Genomic DNA, 22,900 nt, shown 5'->3' with positions numbered 1-22,900 from the left:
GCCACTCACCCAGGTCAGCTTGATCAGTCTGAGCCTATGGAGATTGGGCGAGCCTCCCTCACTCCTGCAGAGCGCCAGCGCCGCTTCACCTCAAACCTCTGCCTCTATTGTGGAGGTGATGGACATCGTGTGGTAACCTGCCCTTTAAAGGGCCGAAGCTCACCGGGCGTAGGGGGAGTCCGGTCGAGTTCAATGACCATCCAGTCCTCCGACCGCAAACCCCTGCTGCAAGTTCACCTCCGCCTCTCTGACTCAACTCACACCCTGGCTGCTCTGGTGGATTCTGGCGCCCGAAGCCAACATAATGGACGTCAAGCTGGCACGCCAACTGGGACTGGAGAACCTCCGTTTGACACCTCCTATTCCTGCCCGGGCACTGGACGGACACTTACTCGGATCGGTCACTCATGTCACGGCCCCGGTCTCGATGGGTCTGTCCGGAAACCATCAAGAAACTATCCAGTTTCACCTGCTCCCCTCTCCAGGCCAACCCCTCATCCTGGGTTACCCATGGCTCCGCCGGCACAACCCTCAGCTCGACTGGGTGACCGGGGTGATCAGGGAGTGGGGAGAGGACTGCCACCGAACCTGCCTGCTTGCTGCCGCACTACCCCCTCGGCCAGTACCTACTAACTCCGCTCCGGACCTCTCCAATGTCCCAGAATGCTACCATGGTCTCAGAGAGGTGTTTAACAAAGCAAGAGCCACATCTCTGCCCCCTCACCGACCGTACGACTGTGCCATCGACCTCCTCCCTGGAACAGCTCCTCCAAGGGGTCGTCTTTATTCGTTGTCTGCTCCTGAAAGAAAGTCCATGGAGGACTACATCAATGGCTCTCTGTCCGCAGGATTAATCCGTTCATCTTCATCTCCTGCTGGTGCTGGCTTCTTCTTTGTGGGGAAGAAGGACGGATCTCTTCGCCCCTGCATCGACTACAGGGGACTCAACGACATCACAGTGAAAAACCCGTTACCCTCTGCCTCTGCTCACCTCTGCTTTTGAGTTGCTCCAGGGAGCCACTGTTTTTACCAAGTTGGATCTCAGAAACGCTTACCACCTAGTGCGGATCCGGGAGGGAGATGAATGGAAAACCGCATTCAATACACCAACAGGCCACTACGAGTATCTGGTTATGCCTTTTGGCCTCACCAATGCTCCTGCTGTGTTCCAGGCTCTAGTGAATGATGTACTGCGGGACATGTTAAACAAGTTTGTCTTCGTTTACCTGGATGACATCTTAATTTACTCCAGAAACCTGTCTGAACACACCCGCCATGTCCAGCAAGTCCTTCATCGTCTTCTGGAGAATTCCCTCTACGCCAAGGCAGAGAAATGTGAGTTTCACGTCAAGACAGTGGCCTTCCTGGGGTACATAGTGGCAGAAGGAAGTATCCAAATAGATCCTGCCAAAGTATCAGCAGTCACTTCGTGGCCAGTTCCGGAGAACAGAAAGAAGCTGCAACAGTTTCTGGGGTTTGCTAACTTCTATAGGAAGTTTATCCGGAACTACAGTACCGTTGCTGCCCCTCTCACTGCTCTAACCAGCACCAAGCAACCCTTCACCTGGTCCCCAGCAGCCGACAAAGCCTTCAGTACCCTCAAGGTGAGGTTCACCTCCGCTCCCATCCTCCAGATGCCTGATGTGGACCGGCAATTCATTGTGGAGGTGGACGCCTCGGATGTGGGAGTTGGTGCTGTGATTTCTCAGTGGGCTGCGGAGGATAGGAAGCTCCATCCCTGTGCCTTTTTCTCACGTCGGTTGTCCCCCTCTGAGTGCAATTACGACATAGGGAACCGGGAGCTGCTGGCTGTGAAGCTTGCCTTGGAGGAGTGGCGTCACTGGCTGGAGGGGTCCACCATTCCATTTCTCGTTTGGACCGATCATAAGAACTTGGAGTACATCCGCACGGCCAAACGGTTGAACTCCAGGCAGTCCCGCTGGGCCCTGTTCTTCACCAGGTTTAATTTCACTCTGTCATACCGGCCTGGATCACGCAACACCAAGCCAGACGCCCTCTCCCGTCAATTCCAGAAGGATGACACCCCTCCAAGGACCCTGTGTCGATTCTGCCAAGTCCCTGCATCGTTGCAGCTCTGACCTGGGCTGTTGAGGAACAGGTGCTGGAGGCTCTCCGTAACCAGCCAGGTCCCAGCACTTGCCCAGCTGACCGCCTTTTTGTCCCCGAAGACCTGAGGTCCCAGGTCATTCAGTGGGGACATGACTCCCGCCTAGCTTGTCACCCTGGCTCCACCCGCACTTACAACCTGCTCGCCCAGAGGTTCTGGTGGCCCTCTCTGAGGAAGGATGTTCGGGAATTCGTCCAAGCCTGCCCCATCTGCAACCAACACAAGTCGTCCTGCCAGCCCCCAGCCGGATTGCTGCAGCCCCTGCCTGTGCCCAGACGTCCCCTGGTCTCACATCGCCCTTGACTTTGTCACGGGGCTGCCCCCTTCAAGTGGCATGACCGTCATTCTCACCATCGTTGACCGTTTCAGCAAGATGGCACACTTCATTCCCCTCCCCAAGCTCCCAACCGCCAAGGAGACCGCCCAGGTGGTCCTGGAACACGTCTTCCGGATCCACGGACTGCCAAGGGATGTTGTTTCTGACCGTGGTCCACAATTCTCCTCCGCTTTTTGGAAGGAGTTCTGTCACCTGCTGGGAGCCACAGTCAGTCTGACTTCCGGATTCCATCCCCAATCCAATGGGCAGTCAGAGCGGGCTAATCAGGAGCTCGAGAAGGCACTGCGATGCATGACTTCACGCAACCCCCACTCCTGGTCGCAGCAATTGACATGGGTGGAGTACGCACACAATTCTCTGACCTGCTCTGCCATCGGTATGTCCCCTTTCCAATGTGTTTATGGATACCAGCCTCCTCTATTTGCCAGCCAGGAGGAGGAGGTTACTTGCCCATCTGCACTTGCTTTTGCCCGTCGATGTCGCCGCACCTGGTCACAAGCCCGAGCCACACTCCTCAGGTCCGTTGCCAGCTACACTACCGGGGCCAACCGTCGGAGAATTCCTGCTCCCACCTACCATGTTGGTCAAAGGGTGTGGTTGTCATCGAAGAACCTGCCACTCAGGGTGGAGTCGCAGAAGCTGGCACCTCGGTTCATTGGCCCATTCCCTATCATAAGAGTGATTAGCCCAACTGCTGTCCGGCTCCAACTGCCTAATTCCCTGAGGGTGCACCCCACTTTCCATGTGTCTAAGATTAAGCCCATCCATGAGAGTCCGCTGGTCCCTGCTGCGCCTGGTCCTCCTCCTCCACGGCTCGTCGATGGTGGTCTGGTTTACACCGTCCGCCGCCTGCTTCGGTCCAGACGGAGGGGTAGGGGTCTCCAGTACCTCATTGACTGGGAGGGCTATGGACCTGAGGAAAGGACCTGGGTGCCAGCTAGTCGGATTGTGGATAGGACTCTCATCACCGCTTTCCACCAACGGCATCCTGATCAACCTGCAATCCGTAGGGGCCGCCCCAGAGGGGTCCCTAACCGTCCGGCCCGCTCGGCTTCCTGTCCTGTGCCTGATCCTGTCTCGGGACCTGTCCCATCTCCCGACCACGGCCCTCCGGCTTCCTCCGAGGATGAGGACGTTCACTCGGACCGTTCGGAGGAGTTCTAGCCCTCCTCCGGCTCCCCTCCTCCCGCCCGGCGTGGTGTTGCTCTTGGGACTTCTGGGGCCGTCCCTTGGGGGGGTTCTGTCATGAGCCCTCTCACTCCACCGGGTTACCACCTTAATTGGTTTCCACTATCTTCCACTCTGCTCACCTCCCTCTCTCTACTCAGCCTAACTAGCTCCACCTGTCCCTGCTCTGCTCGGCTCTAATTACTCTGCCAGCTGCGCTGCATTACCCACTAACCTCTCCCAGTATTTTAGGCCCTGTCTTTCAGCTCTCCGGTGTCAGATCGTCTGCAAAGCTCACACCCGAACCTGTTTGCTCGCGCTTCTGGCTCACCCTGGTTTTGTGACCCCGGACCTGCCTGTTTATTGGATACTCTTCTGCCTTAGGAGATCCAGACCTGCTTCTGCCATTACGACTCCTGACTACTCTTCAATCCCGGTAACTCTGACCAGCCTTCTGCCTTGCTACTACGTATTTTGGATTCCCTTGAACTGTACTGCTGCCTGGTTTCATTCCGCCCTGTTGTGTCTGTGTCTCCCCCAGGACTTCTGGACCACCCACCACCGGCTTCATAGGACGCATCGCTGCCACTGGGGGGGGCACAGACCCAGCGCATTGGACGGGATCCCTGTTACCCCTGGAGCCTTCATTCACTCCCTACTTCCCTTTTCCCTTAAGTTTAATAAACTTTCTGGTGTGACGCAATTGTGGTCCTCTGGTCGTCTGTCTGAATCGTGACAACCTGTGGTAAATTCAATTGATTGGACATGATTTGGGAAGGTACACACCTGTCTATATAAGATCCCACAGTTGACAGTGCATGTCAGAGCAAAAACCAAGCCATGAGGTTGAAGGGATTGCCTGTAGAGCTCTGAGACAGGATTGTGTCGAGGCAAAGATCTGGGAAATGGTACCAATAAAATTCTGCAGCATTGAAGGTCCCCAAGAACACAGTGGCCGCCCATTCTTAAATGGAAGCAGTTTGGAACCACCAAGACTCTTCCTAGAGCTGGCCGCCCGGCCAAACTGAGCAATTGGGGGAGAAGGGCCTTGGTCAGGGAGGTGACCAAGAACCCGATGGTCACTCTGACAGAGCTCCAGAGTTCCTCTGTGGAGATGGGAGAACCTTCCAGAAGGACAACCATCTCTGCAGCATTCCACCAATCAGGACTTTATGGTAGAGTGGCAAGACTGAAGCCACTTCTCAGTAAAAGGCACATGGTAGCCCGCTTGGAGTTTTCCAAAAGGCACCTAAAGGACTCTCAGACCATGAGAAACAAGATTCTCTGGTCTGATGAAACCAAGATGGAACTCTTTGGCCAGAATGTCAAGCGTCACGTCTGGAGGAAACCTGGCACCATCCCTACGGTGAAGCATGGTGGTGGCAGCATCATGCTGTGGGGATGTTTTTCAGCGGCAGGGACTGGGAGACTAGTCAGGATCGAGGGAAAGATGAACGGAGCAAAGTACAGAGAGATCCTTGATTAAAACCTGCTCCAGACCGCTCAGGACCTCAGACTGGGTCGAAGGTTCACCTTCCAACAAGACAACGACACTAAGCACATAGCCAAGACAACGCAGGAGTGGCTTCGGGACAAATCTGTGAAGGTCCTTGAGTGGCCCAGCCAGAGCCCCAACTTGAACACGATCAAACATCTCTGGAGAGATCTGAAAATAGCTGTGAAGTGACGCTCCCCATCCAACCTGACAGAGCTTGAGAGGATCTGCAAAGAAGAATGGGAGAAACTCCCCAAATACAGGTGTGCCAAGCTTGTAGCGTCATACCCAAGAAGACTCAAGGCTATAATCGCTGCCTAAGGTGCTCCAACAAAGTACTGAGTAAAGGGTCTGAATATTTTTTTTATTTTTATAAATGTGCACAAATGTCAAAACCAGTTTTTGCTTTGTCATTATGGGGTATTGTGTGAAGATTGATAAGTGACATAAAAAAAAAAATCTATTTTAGAATAAGGCTGTAACATAACAAAATGTGGAAAAAGTCAATGGGACTGAATACTTTCCAAATGCACTGTACACCCTGACAGAGCATTTATAATATTTTGTGTAATGTACACCAATGCCTACAGAGTGCACTGTACTCTAACTGTAAACCGAGATTCTATTTGTGCTGGGCTTGTCCAAGACAAACAGGGGTGGGGGTACATTTTTTAAATTAAATCCTAACAAAGCCAAATTGGGCACAGCTTACTCTGCATGTGATGCATCACGACAGGGAAGGCTAGGATGATTAGATGTTGTGGTTATTACTGGGCCATTCCTATGCCCTGTTACATTCTAGTGGCAATGAGGCATAATTACAAAACATTTTACTGCAATAGTTTAGTAGATGGACAACTAAAGCAAATAAATTGATCAAATTCATATTGGTGTAATTGGGGTGCGTATTTTCATGCATGCGTGGGTGTGCGTTACATGCATGCGGTACATCCGTATGTGCATCAGTCATAGATGTGGCCCCTCTCACCCCTCTCAACCCCCTCTGCCCTTGAGGAACCTGACAGGGATCGACCAATTAATCATAGTTAAGTAACTCATTTGGCCCATGTCAACACCTGCCCTCCCATGACTGTATCCTAGTTGGCGGTCTTCAATTTCAGACCAACGCTCCATCCAACCACCACTGAGCAGCTTCTCCAAATCACCTCACTGAGTGACTTCTGGGAGTCCAGCAGCTAACTGCAGCTATACCTATGGGTTTGGCCAGGCTGGACACCTGCTTTGGCACCAAGGCGCCCATACGTCTTTGGATGGTGACATACACCCTGTCCCAATGGGAATGACTGACTGGATATGATACCATTTACTGCACTGGAGGAGATTCCCTCTCTAGTTCCCAGTAATGGCAAATGACATTTGGCTGAATATTTGACATTAAGCATAGGGGAAGGCCCTCTCATACATTTGAGCTCTGGACTGACAAAGATGACAAAGTGTCCAGTAAGAAGGTAAAGTCTAGAAGCAGAATTCAGAACTTAACTAGCAGCACTCCGGAATCCATGACAAAATCATCAAGAGAGACTCATCTTTCTCTCTTACAGTATGTCAACCTCTTAACCCCCTCTGCCCCTTCCTTTGTATTCTTGTCTTAGAGTACCTTCTGTGAACTTGTTCTATTTAGGAAAAGGGCCTGTTGCATTATAGTAACAATAGAGGATGGAAAGTGAGTTAGGAATGAACGTGTTTACGTGCATAAACACATGAAATGTGTTTGAGAGAGCATGAGTGTATAAGGAATGCATTTTAGTTCCTTTTAAGTGCACACAACTTGCATTTATTTCAGTTTTTAGGGGACGTTTTGGAACCATACATGTATGCATGTGTGTGAGATTCAGTTATCTGTGTATCTAAACATACCGGTATGTGGGAATCAACACTGAGTGTATAAAACATTAGGAACACCTTCCTAATATTGAGTTGCACCCCCTTTTGTCCTCAGAACAGCCTCAATTCGTTAGGGCATGGACTCTACAAGGTGTCAAAAGCGTTCCACAGGGATGCTGGCCCATGTTGACTCCAATGCTTCCCACTGTTGTGTCAAATTGGCTGGATGTTCTTTGTGTGGTGGACCATTCTTGATACACACAGGAAACGGTTGAGCATGAAAAACCCAGTAGCGTTGCAGTTCTTGACACACTCAACACAGTACGCCTGGCACCTACTACCATACCCCGTTCAAAGGCACATAAATCTTTTGTCTTGCCCATTCACCCTCTGTATGACACAAATACACAATACATGTCTCAGTTGTCTCAATCTACACTGATTGAAGTGGATTTAACAACTGACATCAATAAGGGATCAGCTTTCACCTGGATTCACCTAGTCATTCTATGTCATGGAAAGAGCATGTGTTCCTAATGTTTTGTACAGTCAGTGTATATCATGTGCATCCTATCTCCACACGTATCTATTTATTGTCACAATTACTTGGAACTGCAGTTCTCCGAATAGTTTGTTTTGGAATGACTGGGTAAAATTTACTTTATTCAATTACCTAATTAAATATTGAGATAGTGTTCCAACTAAATAATAGTGGCAGGTCACCAAGTGAATTCCTCTGGATAAGGTATCACACCACATCTATTGGCTCGGCAAAAACACATAATAACAACTCAGGAAAGAAAACCATATGACTGGGTACTTCCAATTGATGAAAGGGAGTACTTCCAATTCCTTAAGAAAAACAAAATAAAAACATTACTGGGTTAAGCATTATTTGGATACATACTTGGTATCTCTGATTAAGACATTTAGAACCTCTCCTTTCTTTATTTAGAGCCTTTACCAGTACAGTGGACTCATGATCAATGCAACGTCTTGGGACTGTCGTGATTTGTGATGGTGTGCACTAAATAGGAGCATGCCGCTATTAGGAGCAGTTAAAGTTTGTCATTGAAATGGAATTGGAAAAACTGTGCATAAACAGAGTTTGCACTTAGCCTACATACACTCCATTATGTGTATCTATAGGATTGTTTCATTCTGTCCCAAGGTAGGAGAGGACCATTAGCATGGCCCTACGTGCACAGCCTGAACCTTGATTACAATATCCACTATTAGCTACACATAAAAATATATTCTGTAACTCCATACCTACCTACACTCAGGCCTGTCGTCACTCTCTACTTATCCGTAAAGTGAGACAGAGAGGGAAATGAATATGGAGGAGTATAAAATGGTGTGAAATACTCCCCACCCCTCCCCTCCCCATCTCAGAACCCCCCTCCCCCTCATTCTCTACCTTACAGTACCACCATAGCAGGGGTCTTCAGAGGTCTATGGGTCTACCCCTGTTCTATTCCTGTTTTGGGGAACTCGTAAGATCTCCTAAGATCCTTTTACAACAATATGATGCCAGAAGCCACAGAGAAGGGACAGGGGTGTAGGAGCCATGTATATATCCCTGCCTCTACGCCCTACTTAGGAGACCCAACTCACCCAGCAAGGTTACAGTTATAACGCAGAGGAATCCAACCCTCCAAATCCCATCCATTAGTACCCCACTCCACTCCACACACTCCATCCCATAACCCCCATCTCCAGGGATGGCCTCAAATTATCGCCTCCAGTCTCCGCCCCTCTGTGGATAGGCAGGTGGGGATCCTGTAGCTAGCCTTGTGCAGATGAAAAATACTAGTTCAATTAGGCCTCTAGTGTCAGTGAGCTCCTCTGGTTGCAGAGGTTATACGACCATATGGTGTGGCTGTGATAGTCTGTCTGGTGATATGCTACACAAGAGAAACCGCCGATAGGATCATGTATGTAGGAGTTTGGCTTGGCTCCAGAGAGCACGGGAAGAGGCTCTGTAGTGAGTCTAGCTGCTTACTCAGACTAAACGCTCATTCATGTAAATCTGGTGGAAATCGTTGTGTAATTTTGCCACTTAAGGATGGATAATATTGCATATCTAATTACATGACGATACCAAGTACAGTAATTGATATAGTTCTGCAAAGAACAAGGTATTCATTCATCAAATCGAAAAGATCTGATTGGAGCCAATTTACCAATGGAATAGAAGTGAAGTTGATATACCCCACTGGATGTGCGTGCGTGGGTGCGTGTGTAAGTGTGTGTTGCTTCTGGATCAATTACATCATTTAATAAGGTGGTGTTTGTCTTTTCAATATCTAAATCTTGTCTGTCCACCACACATGACTACATGCCAAGGTAAATGTACTTTGACCTGGTCCAGTTTATTAGACGTAGGGCACACTAATTAGATTGCCCTAGATTAGATTGACACAGTCACCTGAGACCCGTAAAATTATTCTCAAGACTAGGCCAGACTTGGTGGCCATGCTGAAGCATGAGATCAAAATGAGTGCACCTGAGTGGTAAAGTTAGTTTGTTAGGAAGAGCAGTGTCATTTAACAGTCTTGGTTATGCTTCTAGCGGCACAATTGAGACATTAATGGAAATCATTAATCGACATGTATGGGAGACGTTCAATAACTTCTAGTTAGTGAGTGCTGCCCATTAAAACAAGTTAAACAAACTAAACCATCAAACAAATACAGCACTATATAAATAGTGCATTGAACAAACTAGTCAACACGATCGCACAAACACCTATACATAACTTAAAGAAAGACACTCTCAAAACCGCCTCTTCTTTGAAAGCGATAGCACATTGGTAAAAGAAAACAAGTCTAATTAACTGATGAGAATTAGGTGGTAGGGTTATTTTTCAGCAAACCTGTCTTGAATTTGTTTGGGCAGGCCCTTGAAAGAACCGTATTCAGGTTCACTTGCACAATAAATGCCCTTTTCTGAAGAGGAGAGCAACAGTAACATGGTCAGTAGGTCCAGTCTGAAATCCCCTGGAATTCCTTGGAAATCAGATGTTCTCTGCTGAATGTGCTCAAATATATTTTCTTCAAAGAATAAAACACTTTCTGGAAGCCAAGGTTTGAGTCCCAAAACTACTGTCATGAACACTATGTATTGGAATCATTGCTTACAACTATTCAATCATGTTGGATCAGTATAGCAAGGAGGGGAGCAAGAAAGGAAATATGACCTCTGAAAGTACTGAAACATGGCTGAAGACTGTATGGATGGCCCTCTCCTTAGCCCCTATAAATACTACACAACAGACCCTACACTGGGTCAATGTAATGTAATGTAATAATAATATAATCACTGCCGTGCAGCTAGATGTTGCATCCACACTTGTAGCAGTACAATTGGAGTAGGATAAGGACTTGAGAAAAAGGGGAAGGAATGCTATGCTACTGTCTGTGACATTCCTCCCCCCTCATGACTGACCAATAATTAGGGTGGTGATCCTAATCAATGGTGACCTTTATGGTGTTGTTTTCACAGCCAATGGACAGGAAGACTCAATGTGATCAGGAGCAGACCCCTCGGACCACAGACTATCTACTCTGTCATTGATTTTCTGTGGGTAAGACTCAAACAACAACAGTATGGTGGCTCTTATGTTTCAGTCTCCAATGATGTGCTGATATCACATCACAAGAACACAAACAAACACATTATCATGATGAGGGGTGGTCTGAGGCCAAAACTATCCTTCCAACTCTTCCACACCCTCCACTAAAATAGTAGCGGGTCCAGAGGGGTAGTTGTTTGATGACAGGCACAAGAGGGCCCTCTCCACCCCCCCATCCAGCCCCCTGCCTCTCTCTCTCATCTACCCCTCCTCTCACTTCTCTCTTCCCCCTCTCCTTCCCCTCCTCCTCTTATCTCTGCCCCTCCTCCTCCCCTTCTCTAACCACTGCCATAGCTTTGGGGGATCCATGTCCTCTGCGTTGGACCTCGTTCCCCACGTGTCACCGCCCCAGCTGTCCAAGCCTCCCGGCAGACAGAATTAGTAAGATAAACGCAGGCTGAGACAGAGGGGCCTGGCTACCCTCCGGACCAGACAAGTCAGTTAGAGGGTTGGGGACTGGGATCTGGGGCAGGGGAGAGACAGAGAGACTAGGGGAAGGGAGAGAGAGAGCTGGGGTCTGGGGCAGCAGGGGAGAGACAGAGAGACTAGGGGGAGGGAGAGAGAGAACTGGGGTCTGGGGCAGCAGGGGAGAGACAGAGAGACTAGGGGAAGGGAGAGAGAGAACTGGGGTCTGGGGCAGCAGGGAAGAGACAAAGGGACTAGGGCACGGGAGAGGGATAGAGAGAGGGAGAGGGAAGGACAGGAGAAGAGAGGAAAGGAGAAGAGAGGGGATACAGGGAGATAGGGAGAGACAGAGAAGAGAGAGAGGTGTCTTAATACGTGTGGGCCTCTTCCTTGTGTCTGACAAAGGGAACAAAATCTACAGTAATTGGCAGCACTGTGTGTTTCTAAATAAAGCATCCAACCAGCGATAGCAGGCCGCAGAACCATCCCACCAATCTGTCCAGGGATTTAACAGGCAGGGAACACAATGCTGGGTTAAATGACCAGGGCTTTGCTCCCTCATTTATAGACCTCCATCATGACAGACAAATAAAGGAGATTTGACTAGAAAAGAGAAATGGAGATGTGTGTATATGATATACGAGTATCCTGTTTCGGTGTTGATGTCCTCTCTGTTGTGGTCAATCCTGAAAGCACCCTGAAAGCATTCATACAACCACCCATTCACTAAAAAGGATCTAATTCAAATCTAAAGTTAGGGAATTTCTATTAGGGACGTTTATAGCTGGGTCGTTCCACAAAAAGAGTGCCTTTTGCATCCTTTTGATATTATAAGTAGGAATTGTGCACCAATATTGCATTTTAAAAGCCTGTTATGTTAAATTAAGTGCCCTTTACTATAGACCACATGGGGAATTCAATAAATCTTATTTTTTATATGATCAACCCTGTGTCACTTCTAGGAAGAATTCGACTTAATCCCAACATTTCTCCACTTTTCACAATCATTGTAAAGCCCTAGATATTTTGTTGCTTTAACAAAGTAATTTCTGAAGATTATTATTTATTTCATGTGATTTGTGATTCATTTATATCTGTCCCTCATTTTAAGGTCAACCCTGTTACGTGAACTGAACTCTCATTTTAATATGGTGAAACTATTCCTTTTTAAATATTTTCTTCAAAAGAAACATTGAACATCTAACAGTCAAAACATAGTGTAAAAGCAGGCGAGCTGGTTCTACTCCTTTGGCCATTTTCTGGTGTTTTGTGGTGGAAAACTGAGCGGGTTGAGGATAATCTCCAACCTAGGAGTCAATTTGATCCTTCTCTGTCCTTCGATGCCCACAAAACAAATTTGCAAAAAATAATTCCATCTTAGAAACATCACTCTTCCAGCCAGATGCAGAGAAACTCATCCACGCCTTCATCTTCTCTCGGATCGACTACGACAATGTGCTGTTTGGGGGCCTCCTAGCCAAATCACTACAGAGGCTCCAACTAATCCAGAACAGTACTGCCAGGGTCCTAACCAGGACCAAGACGTCAAACCACCTCACCCCGATCCTGGCCCAACTCCACTGGCTACCGGTCAACTACAGGATTGACTTAAAAATCATCATGCTTGTATTTAAAGCCCCACCTACATCAGCGACCTCATCTCAATCAGCGAGCCCCCTCACACTCTCCGCTCCAGCCGCTCCCTACTGCTTCAAGTCCCCAAGACACGTTTCCGAACTATGGACCGAGCATTTTGCTCCCTTGCCCCTCGCTTATGGAATGTTCTCCCAGACCATCTGAGTACCACTCCATCACTCTGAACTTTTAAAATGGGACTTAAAACCCACTTCTACAGACTTTCTTTTTCATAGTCCTAGTCCCAATCTAAAATGTATTTAGCACCTAGCCCACTATTGCTATTTTACCTGCCTTGATTCTAAATGCATGTTGTTTTTATTGTATATAATGTTAGTTTTTTCTCAGAGCTTTGAGATAACTCTGTAATGAAAAGCGCTATACAAATTAAATGTATTATTATTATTATTATTATAATAACACGTTTACCCATATAATTGTTTTGGGTGAAGCTTGCATTCAATTGCTTCTCCCTGTTGCACACAACAAGCTTCCATTCCCCCTGTCACGAGGGGATTTATAGCTGATTTAAGATGAAATCGTCAACCCTGTTACAGTTACTATATTTGGCACTTAATAGGCACTTACTATGGGTTTTTTTCTTCTATTTTAAACCTCTTGAGATAGGAAGTGTTTTTTTTAATGAAGAATGTTAAAATTAGGAGAAATCAAACTTTTGTTTTTGCCAAGTTACACTTCTCAAAAGGCACCAAATTGGTGGAACGACGTAGCTAGAGTTCCATAATGAATTATTTATATCTGGCACAAATTCTTACAGATAAAACTAAATGAAGTTACATGAAATTATGACAGTCATATGACCTGGCCATATTATGAGGTAGCCTGTCCTGTTTTGACTTGACCAATTCTATCGTGACAGATCTAATGTCAAAGCCATTATGTGTTTGTTATACGTAGCCTGATGTAGATGATTTCATTTAATCACAGTGTTTTTAAGAGACATGTTTGTACAGAGAGAACCCCATGTTAACCTGGCATGAAGCTAGAAGTGGATACAATGCTCAGTATACATTGATACACCTCATCACAAGGGACTGTTTTGTAGCTTGCAAGCTAACTTTCATGCAACATTTAGCCATTGTTACATGAAGCCTTATAGACTGATGAGCATGACAGATTCTTCACATAGGCCAGAGGAGGGCAATCTTACTCTGTTAGGGCTGGTGTAGGTACAGGCTTGGTGAAGGTGAGGGTTTGGGATGGGTGCAGGCTTTTGCTTCATCCAAGTAGTAGTACATCTGATTCTACTCATCTTTAATTAAAGGCTGGAACAAAGCCCCGCACCCACCCCAAGCCTGCACCCACACCGAGTCCCTCAATCTTCATCACCTCTGATTGCTCATTTTGTCCCTCCACCTTGTGACACGACAGGTCCATCAAAGCCATCTCTGGGAAAGGATCCATGTCAGTGTGCTGGAGCTCTGGCCTGTTCAAAGGTTCTCCTTCCAGAGGATCAGCTGTGCTCTGGTGTGACCAGTGGAGGGCCTGGGGAGGGTCCGGCTCCATGGGCCTGTTGGTGGGAAATGATTAACGGTCGGCTGGTGATGACGGGGGCTGGGTGACCTGACCTTTCTGTCCTGGTTGTATTTGCGGGGGCGGTAAGCGCCAGGCTTTAACAGCACTGTAGACCCTGGTAGTGCCCAGACAGCTGCAGCGTTATTCCCCCCGGCCAGGCTTATCAGCTGGGCTGGGGGCCCAGGGATGAGGATACAGCGATGGGATGGGGGGTTGGGTAGGTGATGGGTAGCATAGGGGTTAGAGGAAGGAGAGGGAGGCAATGAGGGCTGGGGCGAGGATGCATTGGGCTGGGGACTAGCAAAGAGAGGGGTGGGGAGTTGAGGGGTTAGGAAGAGTCTCCTGAGTGGCGCAGTGGTCTAAGGCACTGCATCGCAGTGCAAACTGTGCCACTATAGATCCTGGTTCGAATCCAGGCTCTGTCGCAGCCGGCCGTGACCAGGAGACTCATGGGCGGCGCACAATTGGCCCAGCGTCGTCCAGGGTAGGGGAGGGAATGGCCGGCAGGGATGTAGCTCAGTTGATAGAGCATGGTGTTTGCAACGCCAGGGTTGTGGGTTCGATTTCCCACGGGGGGCCAGTATAAAAAAATATGTATTCACTAACTGAAAGTCGCTCTGGATAAGAGCGTCTGCTAAATGACTAAAATGTAATGTAAAATGAAGAAGATGGGTTGACTGTACCTGGGGTTTCGGTAAGGGCAGCCAAGGACTGGGGCTAGGGCTAGGGGTTCAGGGTTGACATTTGGGAGTGACGGTGAGGTGGTGAGAACGTGGTAGGAGTGCCATGAGAGCCACAATACTGCACTCGTGCTTTGAGGGATAACTGGTAATATCCTAAACAGTTTGGCTACAGCTACACTGTGTGAATTGTGTCCTGTTAATATAATACAAGCATGCTGGTACTGGCAGCAATAAAACATGCCATAAAATCTATTTGTGAGTGTTGCAATCGGTTTGACTTTAATTCACATTCATCTAACTTATTGATGCACATTGAGTGATCCATGTGTGGGTAGTTGGGTCCAATCAGATGAATTAGATTAGATCCCACCCCCTGAGCTGTGGCTCCTAACATGACAACAGTACTGGAGGTAAAATCTATCATCTGACTCCAATTTCCCTCTTCCATTCCCTTCCACACAACAGTGATTCTCAGCATAGTTGTCTAATTCAAACAGGGGTGGATTGGCCATCTGGCAATTCTGGCAAATGCCAGATGGGCCGGACCATTTTTAAGTTGGGTGGGCTGGTCGAAATTGACACACAAAAATGTGAAAAAGGTGATATGGACGGCGCCCATGGTATTTTTTTGTATTTTATTAGGATCCCCATTAGCTGTTGTGACAGCAGCAGCTACTCTTCCTGGGGTCCACACAAAACATGAAACATGACATAATACAGAACATTAATAGACAAGAACAGCTCAAGGACAGAACAGCGCCGGAAGAAGATGGCTGCCGTTTTACAGCCCTCTAACCAATTGTACTACTATGTGTGTTTTTCCGCGTTATTTGTAATTTATTTTGTACATAATGTTTCTGCCATCGTCTCTTATAACCAAAGAGAGCTTCTGGATATCAGGACAGCGATTACTCACCTCGCGTTGGACGAATACTTTTTCTTCAACGAGGCGTTCGCGAAGGATATTCTACAGACTCCCGACAAGGCCCAGATCCCCGTCATTCGCGTGAGGAAGAGACGGAGATATCGTGGACGCAGATCCGGGTGCCTTGTAAGGATCCGACGGCGAACGAGTAAACTGCCTCTCCCATCAATCCTATTAGCCAATGTTCAATCTTTTGAGAATAAAATTGACGATTTAAGATTACGGTTATCCTACCAACGGGACATTAAAAACTGTAATATCTTATGTTTCACGGAGTCGTGGCTGAACGACAACAATGACAACATTCAGCTAGCGGGCTATACGCTACATCGACAGGACAGAACTGCAGACTCTGGTAAGACAAAGGGTGGCGGTCTGTGTATATTTGTAAACAACAGCTGGTGCACAAAATCAAATACTAAGGAAGTCTCGAGGTTTTGCTCGCCTGAGGTAGAGTATCTTATGATAAGCTGTAGACCACACTATTTACCAAGAGAGTTTTCATCTATATTTTTCATAGCTGTCTATTTACCACCACAAACCAATGCTGGCATTAAGATTGCACTGAATGAGTTGTACAAGGCCATTAATCAACAGGAAAACGCTCATCCAGATGCAGCGCTCCTAGTAGCCGGGGACTTTAATGCAGGGAAACTTAAATCCGTTCTACCTCATTTCTACCAGCATGTTAAATGTGCAACCAGAGGGGAAAAAACTCTAGACCACCTTTACTCCACACACAAAGACGCATACAAAGCTCTCCCTCGCCCTCCATTTGGCAAATCTGACCATAACTCTATCCTCCTGATTCCTGCTTATAAGCAAAAACTGAAGCAGGAAGCACCAGTGATTCGGCTAATAAAAAAAGTGGTCAGATGACGCAGATGCTAAGCTACAGGACTGTTTTGCTAGCACAGACTGGAACATGTTCCGGGATTCTTCAGACAGCATTGAGGAGTACACCACATCAGTCACTGGCTTCATCAATAAGTGCATCGATGATGTCGTCCCCCACAGTGACCGTACGTACATACCCCAACCAGAAGCCATGGATTACAGGAAACATCCGCACTGAGCTAAAGGGTAGAGCTGCCGCTTTCAAGGAACGGGACTCTAACCCGGACGCTTATAAGAAATCCCGCTATGACCTCCGACGAACCATCAAACAGGCAAAGAGTCAATACAGGTCTAAGATTGAATCATACTACACTGGCTCTGACGCTCGTTGGATGTGGCAGGGCTTGAAAACTATTACAGACTACAAAGGGAAGCACAGCCGCGAGCTGCCCAGTGACACAAGCCTACCAGACGAGCTAAACCACTTCTATGCTCGCTTCGAGGCAAGCAACACTGAAGCATGCACGAGAGCACCAGCTGTTCCGGACGACTATGTGATCACGCTCTCCGTAGCCGATGTGAGTAAGACTTTTAAGCAGGTCAACATTCACAAGGCCGCAGGGCCAGACGGATTACCAGGACGTGTACTCCGAGCATGTGCTGACCAACTGGCAAGTGTCTTCACTGACATTTTCAACATGTCCCTGACTGAGTCTGTAATACCAACATGTTTCAAGCAGACCACCATAGTCCCCGTGCCCAAGAACTCTAAGATAACCTGCCTAAATGACTACCGACCCGTAGCACTGACGTCTGTAGCCATGAAGTGCTTTGAAAGACTGGTCATGGCTCACATCAACAGCATAATCCCAGAAACCCTAGACCCACTCCAATTTGCATACCGCCCCAACAGATCCACAGATGATGCAATCTCTATCGCACTCCACACTGCCTTTTCCCACCTGGACAAGAGGAACACCTACGTGAGAATGCTATTCATTGACTACAGCTCAGCATTCAACACCATAGTGCCCTCTAAGCTCATCACTAAGCTAAGGATCCTGGGACTAAACACCTCCCTCTGCAACTGGATCCTGGACTTCCTGACGGGCCGCCCCCAGGTGGTAAGGGTAGGTAACAACACATCTGCCACACTGATCCTCAACACGGGGGCCCCTCAGGGGTGCGTGCTCAGTCCCCTCCTGTACTCTCTGTTCACCCATGACTGCATGGCCAGGCACGACTCCAACACCATCATTAAGTTTGCCGACGACACAACAGTGGTAGGCCTGATCACCGACAACGATGAGACAGCCTATAGGGAGGAGGTCAGAGATCTGGCCGTGTGGTGCCAGGACAACAACCTCTCCCTCAACGTGACCAAGACAAAGGAGATGATTGTGGACTACAGGAAAAAAAAGAGGACTGAGCACGCCCCCATTCTCATCGACGGGGCTGTAGTGGAACAGGTTGAGAGCTTCAAGTTCCTTGGTGTCCACATCACCAACGAACTATCATGGTCCAAACACACCAAGACAGTCGTGAAGAGGGCACGACAAAGCCTATTCCCCCTCAGGAGACTAAAAAGATTTGGCATGGGTCCTCAGATCCTCAAAAAATTATACAGCTGCACCATCGAGAGCATCCTGACTGGTTGCATCACCGCCTGGTATGGCAACTGCTTGGCCTCTGACCGCAAGGCACTACAGAGGGTAGTGCGTACGGCCCAGTACATCACTGGGGCAAAGCTCCCTGCCATCCAGGACCTCTATACCAGGCGGTGTCAGAGGAAGGCCCTCAAAATTGTCAAAGACTCCAGCCACCCTAGTCATAGACTGTTCTCTCTGCTACCGCACGGCAAGCGGTACCGGAGTGCCAAGTCTAGGTCCAAAAGACTTCTCAACAGCTTCTACCCCCAAGCCATAAGACTCCTGAACAGCTAATCATGGCTACCCGGACTATTTGCACTGCCCCCCCACCCCATCCTTTTTACGCTGCTGCTACTCTGTTAAGTATTTATGCATAGTCACTTTAACTCTACCCACATGTACATATTACCTCAACTACCTCAACTAGTCGGTGCCCCCGCACATTGACTATGCAACGGTACCCCCCTGTATATATAGCCTCCCTACTGTCACTTTATTTTACTGTATATATAGCCTCCCTACTGTCACTTTATTTTACTTCTGCTCTTTTTTTCTCAACACTTTTTTGTTGTTGTTTTATTCTTACTTTTTTGTTTAAAATAAATGCACTGTTGGTTAAGGGCTGTAAGTAAGCATTTCACTGTAATGTCTGCACCTGTTGTATTCGGCGCATGTGACCAATAAAATTTGATTTGATTTGATTTTGATTTGAAACTACATACATTTAAAATGGCACACATAGCATACATATCAATACATACACACAATATCTAGGTCAAATAGGGGAGAGGCATTGTGCCGTGAGGTGTTGCTTTATCTGTTTTTTCAAACCAGGTTTGCTGTTAATTTGAGCAATATGAGATGGAAGGGAGTTCCATGCAATGGATCTGTATAATACTGTTTGCTTTCTTGATTTTGTTTTGGAATTGGGGACTGTGAAAAGAGCCCTGGTGGCATGTCTGATGGGGTAAGTGTGTGTGTCAGAGCTACAGTGGGGAGAACAAGTATTTGATACACTGCCGATTTTGCAGGTTTTCCTACTTACAAAGCATGTAGAGGTCTGTAATTTTTATCATAGGTACACTTCAACTGTGAGAGACGGATTCTAAAACAAAAATCCAGAAAATCACATTGTATGATTTTTAAGTAATTAATTTGCATTTTATTGCATGACATAAGTATTTGATCACCTACCAACCAGTAAGAATTCCAGCACTCACAGACCTGTTAGTTTTTCTTTAAGAAGCCCTCCTGTTCTCCACTCATTACCTGTATTAACTGCACCTGTTTGAACTCGTTACCTGTATAAAAGACACCTGTCCATACACTCAATCAAACAGACTCCAACCTCTCCACAATGGCCAAGACCAGAGAGCTGTGTAAGGACATCAGGGATAAAATGGTAGACCTGCACAAGGCTGGGATGGGCTACAGGACAATAGGCAAGCAGCTTGGTGAGAAGGCAACAACTGTTGGCGCAATTATTAGAAAATGGAAGAAGTTCAAGATTGACGGTCAATCATCCTCGGTCTGGGGCTCCATGCAAGATCTCACCTCGTGGGGCATCAATGATCATGAGGAAGGTGAGGGATCAGCCCAGAACTACACGGCAGGACCTGGTCAATGACCTGAAAAGAGCTGAAACCACAGTCTCAAAGAAAACCATTAGTAACACACTACGCCGTCATGGATTAAAATCCTGCAGCGCACGCAAGGTCCCCCTGCTCAAGCCAGCGCATGTCCCGGCCCGTCTGAAGTTTGCCAATGACCATCTGGATGATCCAGAGGAGGAATGGGAGAAGGTCATGTGGTCTGATGAGACAAAAATAGAGCTTTTTGGTCTAAACTCCACTCGCCGTGTTTGGAGGAAGAAGAAGGATGAGTACAACCCCAAGAACACCATCCCAACCGTGAAGCATGGCGGTGGAAACATCATTCTTTGGGGATGCTTTTCTGTAAAGGGGACAGGACGACTGCACCGTATTGAGGGGAGGATGGATGGGGCCATGTATTGCGAGATCTTGGCCAACAACCTCCTTCCCTCAGTAAGAGCATTGAAGATGGGTCGTGGCTGGGTCTTCCAGCATGACAACGACCCGAAACACACAGCCAGGGCAACTAAGGAGTGGCTCCGTAAGAAGCATCTCAAGGTCCTGGAGTGGCCTAGCCAGTCTCCAGACCTGAACCCAATAGAAAATCTTTGGAGGGAGCTGAAAGTCCGCATTGCCCAGCGACAGCCCCGAAACCTGAAGGATCTGGAGAAGGTCTGTATGGAGGAGTGGGCCAAAATCCCTGCTGCAGTGTGTGCAAACCTGGTCAAGACCTACAGGAAACGTATGATCTCTGTAATTGCAAACAGAGGTTTCTGTACCAAATATTAAAAGTTCTGCTTTTCTGATGTATCAAATACTTATGTCATGCAAATTAATTACTTAAAAATGATTCAATGTGATTTTCTGGATTTTTGTTTTAGATTCCGTCTCTCACAGTTGAAGTGTACCTATGATAAAAATTACAGACCTCTACATGCTTTGTAAGTAGGAAAACCTGCAAAATCGGCAGTGTATCAAATACTTGTTCTCCCCACTGTATGTGTACATTGACTATGCAAACAATATGGAATTTTCAACACATTAATGTTTCTTATAAAAAGAAGAAGTGATGCAGTCAGTTTCTCCTCCACTCTTAGCCAAGAGACTGGCCTGCATAGTGTTTATATTAGCCCTCTGATTACAAGGAAGAGCAAGACGTGCCATTCTGTTTTGGGCCACTTAACTAGATCTTTCTTTGCAGCACTTGACCAAATGATCAAGGGCCTGTTAAATTTTTTAAAAGATTTTCTCTGATATACTAATCTATAATGAGTACTCTTATAATCATCCTCCCGGCACAGCCAGAAGAGGACTGGCCACCCCTCAGAGCCTGGTTCCTCTACATTTCTCCCTAGGTTCCAGTCTTTCTAGGGAGTTTTTCCTAGCCACCATGCTTCTACATCTGCATTGCTTGCTTTCTGAGGTTTTAGGCTCGGTTTCTGTATAAGCACTTTGTGACAACTACTGATGTAAAAAGGGCTTTATAAATCAATCTGATTGATTGACTGATGATTTCCGTCCAACCAAATCATGGGCTGGTGCCACCAACTGTAAATGTTAGTGGCACCAGTGACAACAGGGGCAAATGTCAGTCTCGAGCCCTGTACTAATTAACACTTATGATAGGTGTTGATTCAGGGGAATACATATGACAGGCACTTATTTGCAACAGCCTAAGTCGTTAGCTTGTCTTTTATAAAGTATAAGGCTTAAGCAGATAGACAGACAGGCAGACAGACAGACAGACAGACAGACAGACAGACAGACAGACAGACAGACAGACAGACAGACAGACAGACAGACAGACAGACAGACAGACAGACAGACAGACAGACAGACAGACAGACAGACAGACAGACAGACAGACAGACAGACAGACAGACAGACAGAGAACAAGAAGCGCAGGGTGACAGCAGAGAAAATGCTGAGACAAATGGACAGCACAACAGGGAGGCAAACAGTTATAGTGGTGAGGTATATCTCCAGTGGTGTTACATATTGTATTTAAACATAAGCTGGTTAAAAAAGAGGAGGAGGACCATGTGTCGCCAGTCACTGGTACGGCAATAGTTGAGAAACACTGTACTGTACTGCCAATGTTATGTGTCAGCATTACTACCTGTGTCTAAGTAGGGTCAGGGTGTAGTGGTGTATGTGCGGGGATGTGGGGTGTGTGTATGGCTGGTAGCCTGCCGTGGGGGTGATGTGGTGGGGGGAGTGTGGAGGGTGGGGGTGGGTGGGGTGAATTGGCGGCGCTCGCAGTGATGTGTACTGGTGTGGATAAAATGCCAGGGCCGAATTCTTGTCCCAGTCCGCCCCTAAATTCAAAGCTGAACCTCAGCACAAGCACACACGCACACACACACATCACGTTACCTCTAGGATACGCTCACATGGTCAATCAGTGATACTGTGGACCACTCACAACACACACACACACACACACCTGTTGATTAACATGTCTATAAGCGCCACACTCTTTACGGTAGTCTACAAATAGAGCACTTGAGTCACACAAGGGGGTCTCTGACACATTCTCTCCCTTCTGGACAGTGTCCAGGGGCCTTCAGGACAGGAAAACCAGCTAGCATCATGGGGGGAGAGAGCGAGAGAGAGAGGGGGCGAGAGAGAGGGGTCCGGGTCAGATGTGGGAACTCTAGGGGGAGAGGACTGGCAGAGAACGTGAGAGAGGGTGAGCGAGGTGGGATGGATAGGGAGAGACAGGGCAAGAGCAGGACAGATTCTCTGAAAGCTATCGCAGAGGAGGATGGTGCTCTATGACATTTAACCCATGGCATACTTTCCATCCTAGCCTCACATCAAAGAGCCAGAATGTCATGGAGTACACAACAGTAAAGTGTGTGTGTGTGTGTGTGTGTGTGTGTGTGTGTGTGTGTGTGTGTGTGTGTGTGTGTGTGTGTGTGTGTGTGTGTGTGTGTGTGTGTGTGTGTGTGTGTGTGTGTGTGTGTGGTGTGTGTGTGTGTGTGTGTGTGTGTGTGAGGACAAGGCCTTGGTAATATTAAACAACA

Source organism: Coregonus clupeaformis, chromosome 23 (genome assembly GCF_020615455.1).
Source record: "Coregonus clupeaformis isolate EN_2021a chromosome 23, ASM2061545v1, whole genome shotgun sequence".
NCBI classification, from domain to species: domain Eukaryota; kingdom Metazoa; phylum Chordata; class Actinopteri; order Salmoniformes; family Salmonidae; genus Coregonus; species Coregonus clupeaformis.
The sequence above is the reverse complement of the archived record's forward strand: the minus strand, read 5'-3'. Positions refer to the sequence as shown.